Below are 15,704 nucleotides of genomic sequence, written 5' to 3'. Positions count from 1 at the left end.
CAAAGAGACTCTCTCACCGACCCCCGTCACCTGTGGGCGGAGGGACTTGTGCGGCCGCTGGAGATCCTGTCCCTGAAGCTTGCTCGGGTCTGTTTCTCTTGGTGCCGTGGCCGCAGCAGGTCTGGGCTGGGCTGGGCTCCGCGTCTGCAGCGCGACGGACCTTTTGTGAGAGGTTTGCAGGTTCCTCTGTGGGTGGAGGGACCCGTGTGGCCGCTGGAGATCCCGTCCCCGAAGCCCGCTCGGATCTTTTCCTCTCGGTGCCGCGGCCGCTGCAGGGCTGCCCTCAGCTCCCAGTCCCGGCGCCTAGTCGGCAGCGGGAAGGACCCCCCACGAGAGTTTTGCAGGTCCCTCCGGAACAGAAATCTCCCTCGCTCCAATATTCTGTGGCCTCTGGGTGCAGAATTCGCCGTGAGTTTCTCCCCTGTAGCCGTTCTGTGGGTTGTGGGTTCGGAGCTATGTGTATGTGCGTCTTTCTACTCCGCCATCTTGGCTCCGCCCCCCCTTCTCCTTATTTTAAAATAAAATTATTCAACGAATAAAAACATTTTCTCAAATTGGGGGATAAAAGGAAGAGAAAGACAAAATCCTCATAACAAATATACTAAAGTGAAACAAATTCCTCACTAGCCATATTCAAAGGATGTCTCAGTCTGTACTCTGACTTCCTCTCCTCTCTGTCAGGAGGTGGTAATCATGGTTGGCCATTGTATTGATCAGAGTTCATAAGTCTCTCAGAGGTATTTTTTTTTTACTTTAGAAAAAAATATTTAGAGTACATATTTTCATTTTGTGATCTGATGTGGAAACAAATGTTCACTTGGTTGTAGAAAGCAGAATCAGGGGACGGTAGGGGGAGCAGTGGGTTTTTAATTTTCTATGATTTCCTTTTGGCATTGTTGTTCCTGTCAGTTTTTAATGAAAAAACGCTAGTGTTTCTTATTTCAGTAGATGCAGCTCCTAATACAAATACATATATCAAGGATGTATAAAAATGATTTTGTATATGATATCCTTATTACCAATAAACTTACTAAAAAAAATTCGTATTTTATTTTTATTTGAAAAAAGATACTTAGCTAATTAGCAAATGTCAGTATCGTGTGTGAGATTTAGCTGATTATTCATGAATATTTATGTAAATATTGAAGCCAGAATTCCTTTCTTTTCTTTTTCTCTCTCTCCCCTCTTCCCCCATCCCCCTTTTTCTCTTTCTTTGTGGGAATAAAAGCAGTGAAGGCGTTTTCTTTAAAGTTTTTAGTCATTGATTCAGGCCACGGAGAATAAGAAAAAGTCTTGCTTGTCAATAAGATTTTTTTAGTGGATTTGTTTTTTTTTTTTTTTCGCTCAGCCATCATAGGAAGGGTGGATATTTGACTGCTGGTGAAGATTTCTAGCTTGTTGCATGGCAACATAATTCCAAACATTCAGATGGCTTAGGAAATGAAATTCTTCTGCTGTAGTAAGGCATATAAAGAGATGCCAAATAGCAAGGAGCATTTGTTTTCTTTGGTTGTAGACCTTATGATAACAGGGACAGGGTGAAAGAATAGTGTGCCTGCTGTTTTCTTGGCTGCATTGCAGCGACTGATTGAAGTTGATGAAATAAACAAGAAAAATCCTCAAAGATTATTGGTAGAGTTTAAGAAATTTCTTGGAAGGGAAATCTTTTTGTTAAATTCTCTTATGTTGGCGATTGGGGTAACAGATTAGGTTAACTAATTTTTACTTAAAACAGACTCTTTACTTCTGTGATGATGCTTTTAAACGGCCCCAAGGACTGAGGTACATTTTGAGGGACTTTCTTCACTATAAAGAAGAAGTATTTAATTTGTTAAGAGTCTGTTTACATATTACACATCTTGCTTGCTCCAGATGTTGAAGAGCTTAAGTTCTATAATAAATACAGATGATTGGTAGGTGGGAAGAATGTTTTAATGTTTCCTGAGTGTTCCACTAATTCTGTTATTGTTATAAGCCCAGTTCCAGCAAGTCTTCTAAAGAAAAACACTACATATGGATGACAGAGCCTTCAGAAAAAGTCAGTCCTGTTCCAGACTTGCACCCTTCAGTACAGTTGATAATGAACCTACCTGTTTCTTTACAGCTGTGATTTTATTTTCTTGATCTCTTTTCATGTTAAACAGGATTTTTCAGGAATTCATTATCTTTGTTTTGCTCTATTGCTTTTCAAGTTTGTTTGCATATCTCTTTTAAAACTGGGACTGTAAAATTTCTTAGGAGCCCATTGGTAAAAGGCTGTTGTTATAGGATTACCCTATTCCCAATCTCTAAAAAAGCTGGGATGATTTAAAAAATTTTTAGTCGCTTTTCTTTTTCTGTGGTATGTAGCAGTTTATAAAACAGTTCAGAGTGCTTGCCCCTTTGCTGAGGTGAAATCAGATTCTTTCAAATGTCAGATGTACCCCTTAGAGTAGTTTATGGCTTTGTGAAGTTATATGCCTAGTCAGAGCTAGTATACTTATGATTCATTTTGGGATAGATAGGATATTTGTTAGAATCATTTCGGCTCCTCTGTTGCTAAGTCAGTCAAAGATAGTTAGCCAAATATGTGTAAGCTCTGTTCCTAATCTTTGAGTGTAACATTCTGTAGGTCTAGCTAGCACTATTAGACTTTCTCATAAAGTGTCTCATTGAGCTGAGTACTGTTCTAGATGAGTCTCTGACAATTTTTGGATCCTGAAGTATGGCCCTTTTTGACTAATAAGAAATGAAGGTCTTCAACCATATAACTGACATACACCCCCAAAGTTCAAGCCTGATGAATTAACTTACTCAGTATTTTTTTTCTGAGTCAAAAAGGTATTTGTAAGTAGTTTCTCCTGGCTTTATCAGCATTAGAGAAATGAGGACTATAAGTAGGTAGCGTTCAATTCAACCCTGATGTTGAATCTGAGAATGATTTAATTCAGTGCAGGGGAGGGTAAAGGAGAATGATGACAGCAGAAAAGAAAATGACCTCCTAGAGATACAATAGTTGGTACTTAATATGTCAAGAAAGATTTTTTTTTAATTGTTCTTTAGTTGCTTGGGACATGTTTTCTGTTGGACTTTTTGCTGTTCCCATCTCTGTGATCTCTTCTTTCTCGTTCATCCTGAAATATTTCTCTTAAACGTAGGAACATTACTGAAATCAGGAAAGTATTGCATGTTGAGATTGACTGCTCACTAGATCCTTTATTTAGACGTGATTAAATGATGCTGTTTTGTTAGCACTGCTCTTTATGTGTCAGTGACAACAAAGTAGATATATCAATTTACTGTAGAAGGAAAAGCTTTGCCTTCATTCTCTTACAAATCTACCTACCCCACTGGGGAACCATTTCTTGACAATGCTGCACTAGGGCGTCACTTTTAAAGTCAGGAGTCTTTAAGAAAAAAAATCCTCATTCTGACACTGAACTACTTAGTTGACTTTATTTTAAATATCCTGCTGTGCTAATGGAAGCAAAGCTTTCTTCCTTTCTCTTCAAGCTTCTAAATCTGACAGTGAAAGGAAACATTATCTGCAAGGAAACACGTTTAGGTTTGATGTGAGGAAAAACTTAAATAATTAGGGCAGATTGCTTTTGTGTATGGGCTGGACTAGGTAAATTCTATGATTTTTAAATTCATCCTCTCTTGCTTAACCCCAGGCTGTTTGGCATAAGTACCCTGAGAGCTTACTTTGCTTTTCAGTCAAACTACCTTTTGATGGTCTTGAGCAGAGGACTATTGAAAGATAGTTGACACTGAAATTCTTGTTGAAGGTTTTCTTTTCTTTTTTTAAACTTGTTGCTTTTTCCTTTTAGCTATTTATTCATTGAGGTGACAGCTCATACCATTGGGGCCCATACAGTAATACAGTAGTCAAGCCAGACTTCTGACCTGGTGATATACTTCCCATTAGACTCCATGTCACCCTGCTAGAAATAGGCAGCAGAGTGATGCCTATACTGGTCATAGGGCAGCAGGACCTGAGTCTCCCATCCAAAACAGTTAATATACCAGATGCCTAGCATGGCAAGCAGCACAGGGGTATTCTTCTCCAGGGAGGTGGTGAGGAAGTGATTGTCTATCCAGTAAGCCTCCGACAACAGCTGTCCAAAGTTATCAAAACCAGCATGTAGGACAGTGGAGAGGCCAGTAGCTGACCATGAGTAACATCCACCAACACAGTCTTAGAATTGAGATATATTTTGAGTGTTGATTCCAGACTCTTGAATTGAAAGGCATTGAAAGGCAAGGCCACAAAGTGCTTTGCCACAGCTGAAGGATCCTTTGCTACCTGAAGGAACCATTCTTTGGCTGTCTCTGCATTGGTAATGATCTCCTAGGTGGTGAAAGTTTTTGAGGCAACGATAAAGGCACAAGTTTCTGGGTTAAGTTCAGCAAGGGTCTTGGCAATGTGGGTACCTTCACTATTGGAGACAAATCAGATATGAGGGCCTCCTTTGGAATAGGGCTTCAGGGCTTCTTTCCTCAACAGGGGACCTAAGTCAAAACCTCCGTTGCCAGTGTTGATCACATCTGTATCACCCAGGCAATATTCACAGCTCCAAGGGCAACTATGAATATGCCAGTGTAATTCTGAATCACAAAGTATAATAGACTCTCCATATAGAAGGCAGAAGAAAAACATTTATTCAGACACCAAAAAAGCCAAATCCATTCTAGTAACAAAGAAATCTGTTCACAATAACAATGTAGAGGGCAATACAGTCCCCAAGCCTTCCCTCTGTTACGTTTCCCACAAACAGGCTCCCTTAAATAGACCACAAACAGTCTTCCTTAAATCACAAACAAGCTCTCTCACTCATGCTAGCCAGCTGCCTGTTTTCTCTCTCTCCCTCAGTTCTGACTGCTCTGACCAATTTTCTCTCAGCTCTACCCTAGCTCCACCCCTTCCTGTTCCATGTGAAGACCCATGTGACTCAGGCTTCCCTGTGACTTAAGCAGGTCACATGGACCTGTTAATGAATGGGACAGATCTTCCCATTAATAAGCAAAATTACATGAACAATAAGCAAAAATGCATTATCAATACAATATCTGTAATCGTCTTCCTGGTATAGCCTTTCCAGTCTCCACCACAGACATGCTAGCAGAATGCCTTCATTTTCTCTAGCACTTTGTTCACCTCTGGTACCATGTCCTTGCTGTCCACTTGCGATGGGTGTATTGGAGTGATTTGCAATTCCACATAGAACATAGCCTGGTCTTCCTCCCCTTGAACATTTTTTACTGAGCATCTTCCACCCCTTGAGACTTAGCCAGCTCAGTAAGCATCTTCATCACATTTTTTGTGAGGTAGTTCTTGGAATAATCCACAAAGATATATCCATTTTTGGTGTCGAGATTCAGGTTGAGTGGTCCTGGTCTTCCTCAAAAAGGTGCCAGAGGTTGAGTTTAGACCTTTTCTTGAAGTGCCACTAGACGAGCTTCTGGAAGTTTGAGTCCTGACTGAGTGAGGCCATGGTGGGGACATGGATGGCCCGGAAAGATACGGCATGAAATGGAATCACTTTATAGTTTGAAGTTGGAGTATCAACAGTAATTTTTTTCAGATGTGCTATTGAAAACTTTTAAGGTGAAGTCAAATGCTGTGTTATTAAAGGGACTTTTTTTTCTCCCCTAGAAACCTTGGATTTCAGTTAAGAACCTGTCAAACAAAGGAGAAATGTTCTTCAATGGGGGAATGCTGTGCTTAAAATAGTTTTGCAAGGGATTGTTCTGATAAATATTAAGTTAAAGTGATTGCATCGAGGAGTCAAAACCAAGGGTACCTATGCATATGTGGGAGGAGTCATGTGTAGTTTGTGCTAGGTAAGTGTAGGAGAAGATTAAGAGTTATTGCTTTCAGGAGAGGTTCTGCCATCATTTATCTTCACTAAGTTTCTCTTGCTCTGTAGTGTCTCTCCTTTAGGGATTGAATGCTTTTTATTATCTCCATAATGAGATGAGTAGCATAGAAGTCCCATAGCAAGATCATCACATATCAGTATCGGATTCACTAGGGAACTTAAAAGTATTGGTTATATAATTTCATTTTGTCTCATCTCTGTCACGTGTGGGTGAGAATGCTGATAATGCTTTGGTCATTGTGTGTGTTAAGAACTGCATACACTGGAGAGAAAAACACATTTGTGTTTATTATTTCCTTTGGAAATTGATCACATAATTCTTTGCTGTTTTGATTGACATGACTGGATTAAGACTTGCTTTCATTAAGACTTGAGAGAAAACTAGAAAAAAGAAATTTGAAAGGTCAGTATTGAGCTGGCAGAGTTTTCCTAGTAGATTTATTACTTGATGTTAATGTTTAGGGAAATATTTATGAATATCATATTTAAAAGAGAATAACTCATCCTTTCTAACTGGAATGACAGACTGAACTTAGAGTTTGAACCATGCTTTCTGTTGATAACTCCAAGGACGAGAGGAGCCTTCACTGAGAAGCTCTGAAAACATGCCCAAGAAGAAAATGGAATCCTTCAGATTTGGCATAAAGATTTGATACTTTGTAGCAAGATATTCAGAAAGGGGGCAAATGTAGGACCCCGGACTAATCTTTAACCAGAAGATTGGAATGAATCAATCCTATTTCCTAATACTTTTAAAAGAGATATATATCCCATCCCAGGTGATGGTAAACTGATGGTTACTGATGTGCAATTGCCACTGTTTGCTGATCATGCAGGACTAACTCCCGCACTTTCAAGATCAGAAGTAGGTTTGCAGAGCTGGATGGGCAGTTTGCCAGTTTCCTTCTTTGGAGGCTTAATCGATTAAAATCCTCCAAAATAAGGGGGATACTTCTTCCCTTCATGGCAGCAATTTCTTCAGTGGTACCTGAGGATGGGACTTAGAAAAGAGAGAGTATTTGTTCAGGCCTTTGTTTTAGCTAGCACCTCCTTTCTTTTAATTAGTCAGTTAACTGATAGGCTTTTTGAGTACCTACTATGCAATCAGTGTTGGGGAGGACACAGAAGGTAGGGTGTGTGTGTGTGTGTGTGTGTGTGTGTGTGCGTGTGCGTGTGCGTGTGCATGTCTGTGTGTGTCTGTGTCTCTGTGTGTCTGTGTGTGTCTGTGTCTGTGTCTGTCTGTGTGTCTGTCTTTCTGTGTGTCTGTGTGTGTGTCTGTGTGTCTGTGTGTGTCTGTGTGTGTGTGTGTGTGTGTGTGTGTGTGTGTGTGTGAATTGAACCTCTAATCTCCAAGCATCTTGTAGCCTGGTTGTATACAGCAGCCATACATACCTGAAATACTTGTAGAAGAAGATAAGATAGTTTAAAGAAAGGCAAATGTATGGTATAGATAGTAACTGTGGTAAAGTTTATAAAGATGAGTGGGTTTTGGAGTACTTGAGAAAGTCTGGGCTTGACTAGGTTAAGATCTTAGTCTTAGAATGAGATAGGACTTGAGAAGTTCAACATCATTTTACAGATAAAGAAACTGAGGCACAGAGGGGTCAAATTGATGCAACTAGAGTCACCTAGATCATAAGTGACATCCTTGGGATTTGAACTGAGGTCTCATTCAGAGCCCTGCATGTTTTCCACTGTAGCACATGGTGGTCTGTGATGTGAGAGACTGCAGCAGATTTGGATATTTAGAAGAAGAGAAAGGTCTTCTGCCTTCTTTCCCCCTCTTGAGATCTTATCCTCTTGCCCAGACTAAATACTTTCCTCAGCCTTAAGGGTACCGAATTTTGTCCATTTATTTGGGTACCTAATTCCTTGGTTACTGATGAATAGATTTCTTCTTTCCTCTACCTTAAACCTTTTTGTTGTTTTATTCACTTATTTATTTATTTTGCTTTCATAAAAATAGGGAATAGAGAGGTGAGGAGAGAGTACGTTTGAACCATCTTTTTCTCATACGTTTAGCTTGCACTAATTCCTGGGAATGACCCAAATGCCTGCTTGTCAGTAACGCCCTGCTTCCATTTTCACCAGCCAGTAGGCTGGGGTGTCATTTGCTTTGTTTTATTTTGCATTGCATTCAAATGGATAGGTAGTGTGGTGTAGTGACTAAGAAGCCAGGAAGACCTGGGTTCAAATTTGCTTTTGACATCTAGATTAATAAAGCAGTCATTAACATCTTACTACATGTTAGGTACTGTTCTAAGCTGATACATAATCATCTAACCAGGAGTCATTTGTCACGTGCCTAGTATATGCCAGGCACCATGCCTTTAACACCTACTGACTGTGTAGACCTAGTAATTAATGTACACTTTCAGTGCTCTTGGCACCTTTTTAAGACTGTAAGCTGCCAAGAAGGGGATAGCCTGAATTGGTTGAGGAAGTCTCATCGAGGAGTTCCCTATACCAGTGAAATCACAGATCAAGTCCTTATCCTTAGGGTTTATAATAGCTTATACACCTTAAGCCAGTGTCTGCTTTTGTAATGTGAAATCAAAAATAAAGAACAAAATGCAAACTGTAGGATTTTAATTAAAAATGAGGATCAACTAGTGTCATTGTACTGTGCTCATTGTTTAGTTTTGGAAGTCTGGCTTTCAGCTGATAAGGGCCTGGAATCAAGTACTTTTCACCTCTTTTGGGTTGGTGAACTCAGTCTTGGTGGAAAGAATGGACGGAGACTTGGAATTGGCTCTGGATACTTGCTTCTGCTTATCCGTTTTGCCTGGTTTGGTGGGCCACGTCCAATTGCTAGTTATTTAAAAGCTTCTTATCCAACAAGCTGGGATTAAAGCAGGTCTGAGGAGTGGTGAGACTCTGACAGCACAGTATTTGGGTGGAGAGAGAATGGGATCAATTTATAGGAAATCATTCTATGCGCCCTGTTGGTGCCCAATGAAAATAAACTGAATTTCTTTAGGATTGAAGCTATCTATAATTCCTTGTGGTTCCTCACTGACATGGAAGGAGAAGAGAGAAGGTGCTTTTTTTCTTCAACCCTGATTAACATCTTACATAAACTCACATACATAGCTTCTTTCTGGATAAGGAGGAGGCAGCTTATTTTATCAGAATATAGCAAAGAAACCTATCCAATAAGTACTCCTTAAGTCATCTTCAGTTAAAAAAACCATTGTAGAGTATGCAACGGTAAGCTGAGTTTAGACTGATCAATACATGCAAACTCCAAGCCAGATGTTTATTTGATTGTAGAGGAAATGGTCAGGAGGGGACTGTTTTAAAGAGTGCATTTGTTCTTTTAGGGCATTACTTGAATTCTTTAGATAGAAAAATAGTTGACATATTTCCTGTGGTGGAATTCTTTGCCATTTTGTTTGGCTAGTTGAAAAGATGTTTGTTTCTCTTTTTTATCTCTCATCCCATAAATAATAAGTACTTTGTATCCTAGATAGCTTGTAAAACATGTTATTAAACCCAATAGGAACAATCAGTTTTAAGTAGAATCTAAATTAAAGTCAAATTATTTTAAATACTTTTATAAGAAGCTTATTGAGACTTTGATTTGGTGTAATAAATACGTAAACACATCGACAGATGCGTAGCACAAACATGTGCCTGCGTATGTAAGGTGAGTATGAAATAACGAAGCTTATTTATGTGTCTTCCTTACATATTCATGTTACAGTCCTGTGGCATGTCTATTTCAGGGTGGTTTAAAAACCTTTTAGATCATTAGGTACAAACTCTAGGGTCAATACACTTTTTTTTTGTAAATTTTTTTATTTTAAATTTAAATACAAAAGAAAAAAACAAATAGTAAAACTAAAGTAATACAAAATAAGAAAAGAAAAAAGCATTGCTATGTGCACAGCAGAACGTGAGAGAGGATTCAAAGTAATCAGCAATAAACTTTCATTTCAAGAAAGCCTATGTGATAAATACTGCAAGTGGTGTTGAGAGCTCTCCATCTTTTCTTTGCTTCCTTGTACATTTTCTTTTATTATATGCTGGGCACTTTTTACTTTGTTCTTTTTTCCCTCTTCCTCCCTGAACCCCTCAAAGACTATATTAAGCTCGCACACACGCATACACACACACACACACATTTATATGTACATATATACACACACGTACATATGTAGATACATACACACAAAGACAAACATACATGTCCACACATATGTCCTCACATACATACGCTTACTTATACATGTATATACTTAGATATCAATAATCATAGACATATATAGACATATACATTCATGTACATCTATGTAAGACTGTGTTATACTTATTTATTTATATTTATCCTCCACTTCTCTGAGGGTGCATAACCTTTCCCTTCATAAGTCCAAATCTTACCATATTTTTCCAAGTCCACTAACTTGTCATTTCCTCCATATCAATAACATTCACACCTTTTAGTGTCTTGTTTTTTTAAATAATTCAAAACGATGTTGATAAATATGTCTGACACAGTGTACTTTCCCTATTTTTCTCTTTTGATTAACTCTATTTTAACCTTGACTTTATCTGAGATTGTGACTGCTGCCCCTGCTTCTTTTTCCTAAACAAATTCTATTCCTAATCTTTATTTTATGTTTGTGTGTATCTCATTTCCTATCCCTCTTGACTTCTCTACTTCTACCCACTACATTGCCCTCCTATTACTTAACCTACCCCCCTTCCAAGGAGCCCTCGTTTATCCTTCCATTCTCATTAATGTAAACACCCTTCTATACACCCTTTTAATCTATTCCCTCACTTTCCCCGAGATCCCTCCTTTATCCTCTCCCTTTTCTCCCTATCCCCCTAGCGTTTTATTTCTTAATGAATTTAGAAGACTTTTATACTATTTTAGAGATATATATGTGTTGTTCCTTCTTGAACTCATTAGTGATGAAGGTAAGTTTCCCCGAACTACCAGCCCTCCTCCCCCATCTAATTTCTCTGTATTGGTTCCTCCTCTAGCACCTCATTTATATAAGATAATTACTCTTTTTAGCTGCTCCTAAACGGTTTTACTTTTTAAAGTTATATCATACTCAGGTTTACTCCAGTCTTTCTTATGAACCATGCAATTACTAATAACAATCTTAGACATATGTTTTATATTTTACATACATAAAAGTTAAGCAGCCTGTCTTTATTGAATCCTTTATAATTAGTCTTTGGTATGTACCTTGTGTTTCTCTTGGCTCTTATATGTCATATCTTCTAGTAATTTCAGGTTATTTCCTTTTTTTTAACAAAGTCCTGAAAGTCTGACAATTCATTAAATGTTCACTTTTTTCATTAAGGATTATGCTTTAGCTTTGCTGGGTATGGTATTTTTGGCTGTAACCTCAGTTCTTTTGCTCTTCTATATATACGGTTTTGAGACCTGCATTTAATATCACCACTGCTAGGTCTTGTGTGATTCTAATTGTGCTACCACCATATTTAAATTGTTTTTTTCTCTTGTTGCTTATAGTATTTTATCCTTGAGCTGAACTCTTAAGCTTTAAGCTTAATAAGAATTGAGTATAATTTCTAGAGATAATTTGACTTTAATATTCCTGTGGATTTTCCTCATAGGATATCCTTCAGATGGTGATTAGTAGATTTTTTTCCTGTTTTAGTTTCCCTTCTTGTTCTAATGCTTCAGGATGGTTTTCTTTATTTCTTGTCTTATTGTATCAAGATTCTTTCTTTCTTTTTTTTTTTTAATTATAGCTTTCAGATAATCTGATTATTCCTATGTTTTCTCTTCTTGATCTTTTCTCCAGATCAGTTGTCTTTCTTATGAGATATTTCACATTCTTTTCTATTTCTTCATTCTTTATTTTTTTTATTGTTTCTCAATCTCTTATAATTTTGCTTCTCTCCGTTACTCACTTCTGATTTTCAAGGAGTCATTTTCTTCCTTAAGATTCTGAATCTCTTTTTCCAGTTGGTTGATTTTCTTTTCATAATCTTGTTTTTCTTGGATTGTTGTTCTTATTTTTTAAAAAAATTTTCCTTCATCTCTCACATTTGATTTTTAAAGTTTTTTAAGTTCTTCTCTGAATTCTCTTTGTGCAGGTGATGATTTGATGTTACTCTTTGGAGTAGAAGAGGGTTTCTTTGCTTTACTATCCTTCTCTGAAGATGAACCCTGGTCTTCTCTATTCCCATAGTAACTCTCTGCAGTGCAGGAGTCAGGAGGACCTGAGTTCAATCTCACCTCAGACACTTGACACTCACTAGCTGTGTGACCTTGGGCAAGTCATTTAACCTCAATTGCCTCATCCTGGGTCATCTCCAGTCATCCTGATGAATATCTGGTCACTGGATTCAGATGGCTCTGGAGGAGAAGTGAGGCTGGTGACCTGCACAGCCCTCCCTCACTTAAAACAAAGTCAAGTGCAAGTCATGTCATTTCTCTGATGGCATGATCTTCTTCAGCAGTGAAGTATGAACATACAGTAACTCTCTATGGTTGAATTCTCTTTCCTTTGTTCATTTTATTTTATTTAATTTTTTACATTTTCACTATAGTCATGTTGTATAGAAGAATTAAAATGAATGGGAGAAATCATATAGCAAACCAAAACCAAAAGAAAATGATCGGCTACATCTGCGATTGAATTCCATAATTTTTTCTCTGGATGTGGAAGGCATTTTGCCTTAAAAGACCATTGGGAATTTTTTAAGTCCTTGCATTGCAATGAGGTTCTGAGTCTACCAGAAAAAATCCTCACACACTGTGGTTGTTACTGTGTACGAAGTTCTCCTGGTTCTGCTCCTGTCGCTCAGCATCAGATCATATAAATCTTTCCATGCCTCTCTGAAGTCTTCCTATTCATCATTTCTTATAGTGCAATAGTATTCCATTACATTCATATACCATAATTTATTCAGCCATTCCCCAATTGGTGGGCATCCCCTTGATTTCCAGTTTTTGGCCACCACAAAGAGAGCTGCTATAAATATTTTTGTACATGTGGGACCCTTTCCCATTTTTATGATCTCTTGGGGATACAGCTTTGTTGATTTTTAAAAAGCTTAGTTTTTGTAATCAACTCTAGTACTGGAATATGGGGGTGGTGCCTCTGGTCTCAGATCTTTCTTCAGTTTTTCCCTCTGGTCTGGAACTAAGTGCCCACAGCCAGAGGCGTCCCTGCGCCACTGCTTCTGCACTCACTGGTAACCCAGCTCATTCTCTTCCTTCTGTCTCCCTCTCCCCTTCCTTTGGGGCTTTGGGGTTTACTGGCTAGATGTCCTCCTTCCTTCCTTCCTTCCTTCCTTCCTTCCTTCCTTCCTTCCTTCCTTCCTTCCTTCCTTCCTTCCTTCCTTCCTTCCTTCCTTCCTTCCTTCCTTCCTTCCTTTTCCCAAAACTTTAAATCCCGTGCACTCTGAAGCTCATGGACTACACAGTAGGTCCCTGCCCAAGCTCCACTTACTGCCTGGCTTAGAGTGATTATCACTAGTAACACTTTCTGTTCATTTATTTTTTCTTTTGTTCATTGCAAGGATCATTCCCTGACTACTTCTTAAAGAGGCCTATTCACTCAATGGGTGTTACCTCCCTCTAAGTGAGTACCTAAAAAGGCCAACCTAAGAAGGCCAGGGTCTCCCAGTGTATCCTAGGCCATCTTCAGTCATCCTAATGAATATCTGGTCCCTGAATCCAAATGGCTCAGGAGGAGAGAGTGAAGTTGTTGACCTTGCACAGCCTCCCTCACTCAAAACAAGGTCAAGTGCAAGTCATGCCATCATCTCTCTGATGTTCATAGTCTTCTTTGAAAACAAAGGATGAGCACAGACAGGTTCCTTCTCACTCCCTGACTGCCTGCACCCTTGAGGGACATGTACATTCAGTTTCTAGCTAAAGAAGGGTCATGGTTTCCCCAGACTGAATTTATCCTTTCATGTCTGGCCAACTGGAGTAGTAACAGAGGAAGGAGACTTACTGTATGCTGTGGTTGATGGCAGTGATTGGGCAGTTGTACTGTTCATATTTAGCTCTTTCTGGATCGTAGAATAAGCATTCAGAGCTGAAGGGGGTCTTAGATGTCATTCGGCGTCTTAAAGATGAATAACAGAGGCCCAGAGAAATTGTGATATGGCTAGTTTTCAGTAAAACCAGGACTAGAACCAAAGTCTCTTGATTCCCAATGCAAAATGATTTTTATTACATGACACTGTCTTATTTGTAATAGTTGTATTCCTCTTTCTGCTTAGCTCATACCACACCTCTCCTAAATACCAGTGACCCAAGTTCTAAATGCATGTTTTCACCATGCTCATTGGGATTGTGGAGGACTTTTTTTTTTTTTTTTTACCATTGGTCTCCTTGGCTTTTGTTGTTATAGTTTAAAACATGGAGGTAGTTCCATATTTTAGGAAAGACATCAGTAAACTGTAAAGTATCCAGAGGAGAACAAGACTGTGAAGGGTCTTAAAATATGCCATGTTTGCAGCAGTTGATGAAATTGGGATTGTTTGGTCTGGAGAAGAGAAGACTTGGGGCCTGGAGTTATCTTTGAGTTTTTGAAGATAGGTCATGTGGAAGAAGGATAAAACTTGTTCATCTTGACCCCAGATGATAAAATTTAGAACAATGAATGAAAATTGAACAAAGGCAAATTTTCTTTTGATATTAGAAAAAACTTCCTAATCATTAGATTGATATAAATGTGGAAGAAATTACCCTAGGATGTCACAGTTGAATGATTAGTTGTTTGCTATGTGATAGAGCAGCTTCTTAGATATGGATTGGACTGGGCAGCTACTGACTGAGATCTCTTTCAGCTCTGAGATTCTTCCAGAATAGGTATCACTGATAGATGTACAAGCCGCTTTGGTGTGAATATTAGAAAACTTTAGAAAGTAGATGATAGGACAGTGGCAACCAATTTGGAGGTCTACTAGTTAAGACTTAAAATCTGAAGATTCTGATTTATGAATTGAGGAGCCATGCAAAAAATAAAATTATAACTCACCATCATGTAGTAGGTATTCTATGAAAAAGCTTGTGCAAATCTCTATACTTTGTAACCTGATTCCTGTTTCAGATGCAATGGGGAAGTCACAGTAATATTCTGTCATGATCACATGATCACATACCACAACTTCTTTAGCCATTCCATAACTGGCAAACATCCCAATAATGTTTAGTTCTTTGCCACCACAAAGAGAGCTACTGTAAATATTTTAGAATACATAGTTCTTTTTCTTTTTCCCTAATAGTCTTGGGAAACAGACCTAGTAGTGGTATTATTGGACCAAAGACAGTTTAATAACTCTTTGGGCATAATTCTAGATTGTTCTCCACAATGGCTGGATTAGTTTGGAGTTTTGCCAGCAGCCAATTAGTGTCCCAATTTTTCCATATCCCCTCCAACACGTTTTACTTTCCTTTTCAATCATTTTAGCCAATCTAATAGGTGTAAAATATCTCAATATTGTTTTAATTTGTTTCTCTTATCAATAATGATTTAGAGCATTTTTATATGACTATAAATTGTTTTGATTTCTGTATCTAAAAACTGCCTATTCATATCCTTTGAACATTTATAAAATGGAAATGAACTGTATTCTTTTAGATTTGACAAAGTTATTTATATATTTGAGATGAGACCTTTATCTGAGACTCTTATAAATTCTCCCAATTTTTTGTTTTCCTTCTGATCTTAGCCATATTTGTTTTACTTGTACAAAACCTTTTTGATGTAATGTAATAAAAATTATCTGTTTTACATCTCACACTGCTCTCTGTCTCTTGTTTATTCATAAATTGTTTTCCTATCCATAAATCTGATAGGTAATATGTTCCATCTTCATATTTTCTTGTAATCT

General features: G+C 38.2%; 1 protein-coding gene and 1 pseudogene across 9 annotated transcripts in view; one reads left to right on the top strand and one right to left on the bottom strand.

The window, feature by feature from the left end:
• The window catches only part of SNX29 (sorting nexin 29), a 688,321-nt gene that overhangs the window by 99,461 nt on the left and 573,156 nt on the right, over positions 1 to 15,704 (top strand). The gene's annotated exons all lie outside the window — the stretch shown is intronic.
• LOC140529014 (glucose-6-phosphate isomerase pseudogene) lies at positions 3,834 to 13,923 on the bottom strand (annotated as a pseudogene).

Source organism: Notamacropus eugenii, chromosome 1 (assembly GCF_028372415.1).
Source record: "Notamacropus eugenii isolate mMacEug1 chromosome 1, mMacEug1.pri_v2, whole genome shotgun sequence".
NCBI classification, from domain to species: domain Eukaryota; kingdom Metazoa; phylum Chordata; class Mammalia; order Diprotodontia; family Macropodidae; genus Notamacropus; species Notamacropus eugenii.
The sequence above is the reverse complement of the archived record's forward strand: the minus strand, read 5'-3'. Positions and strand labels throughout refer to the sequence as shown.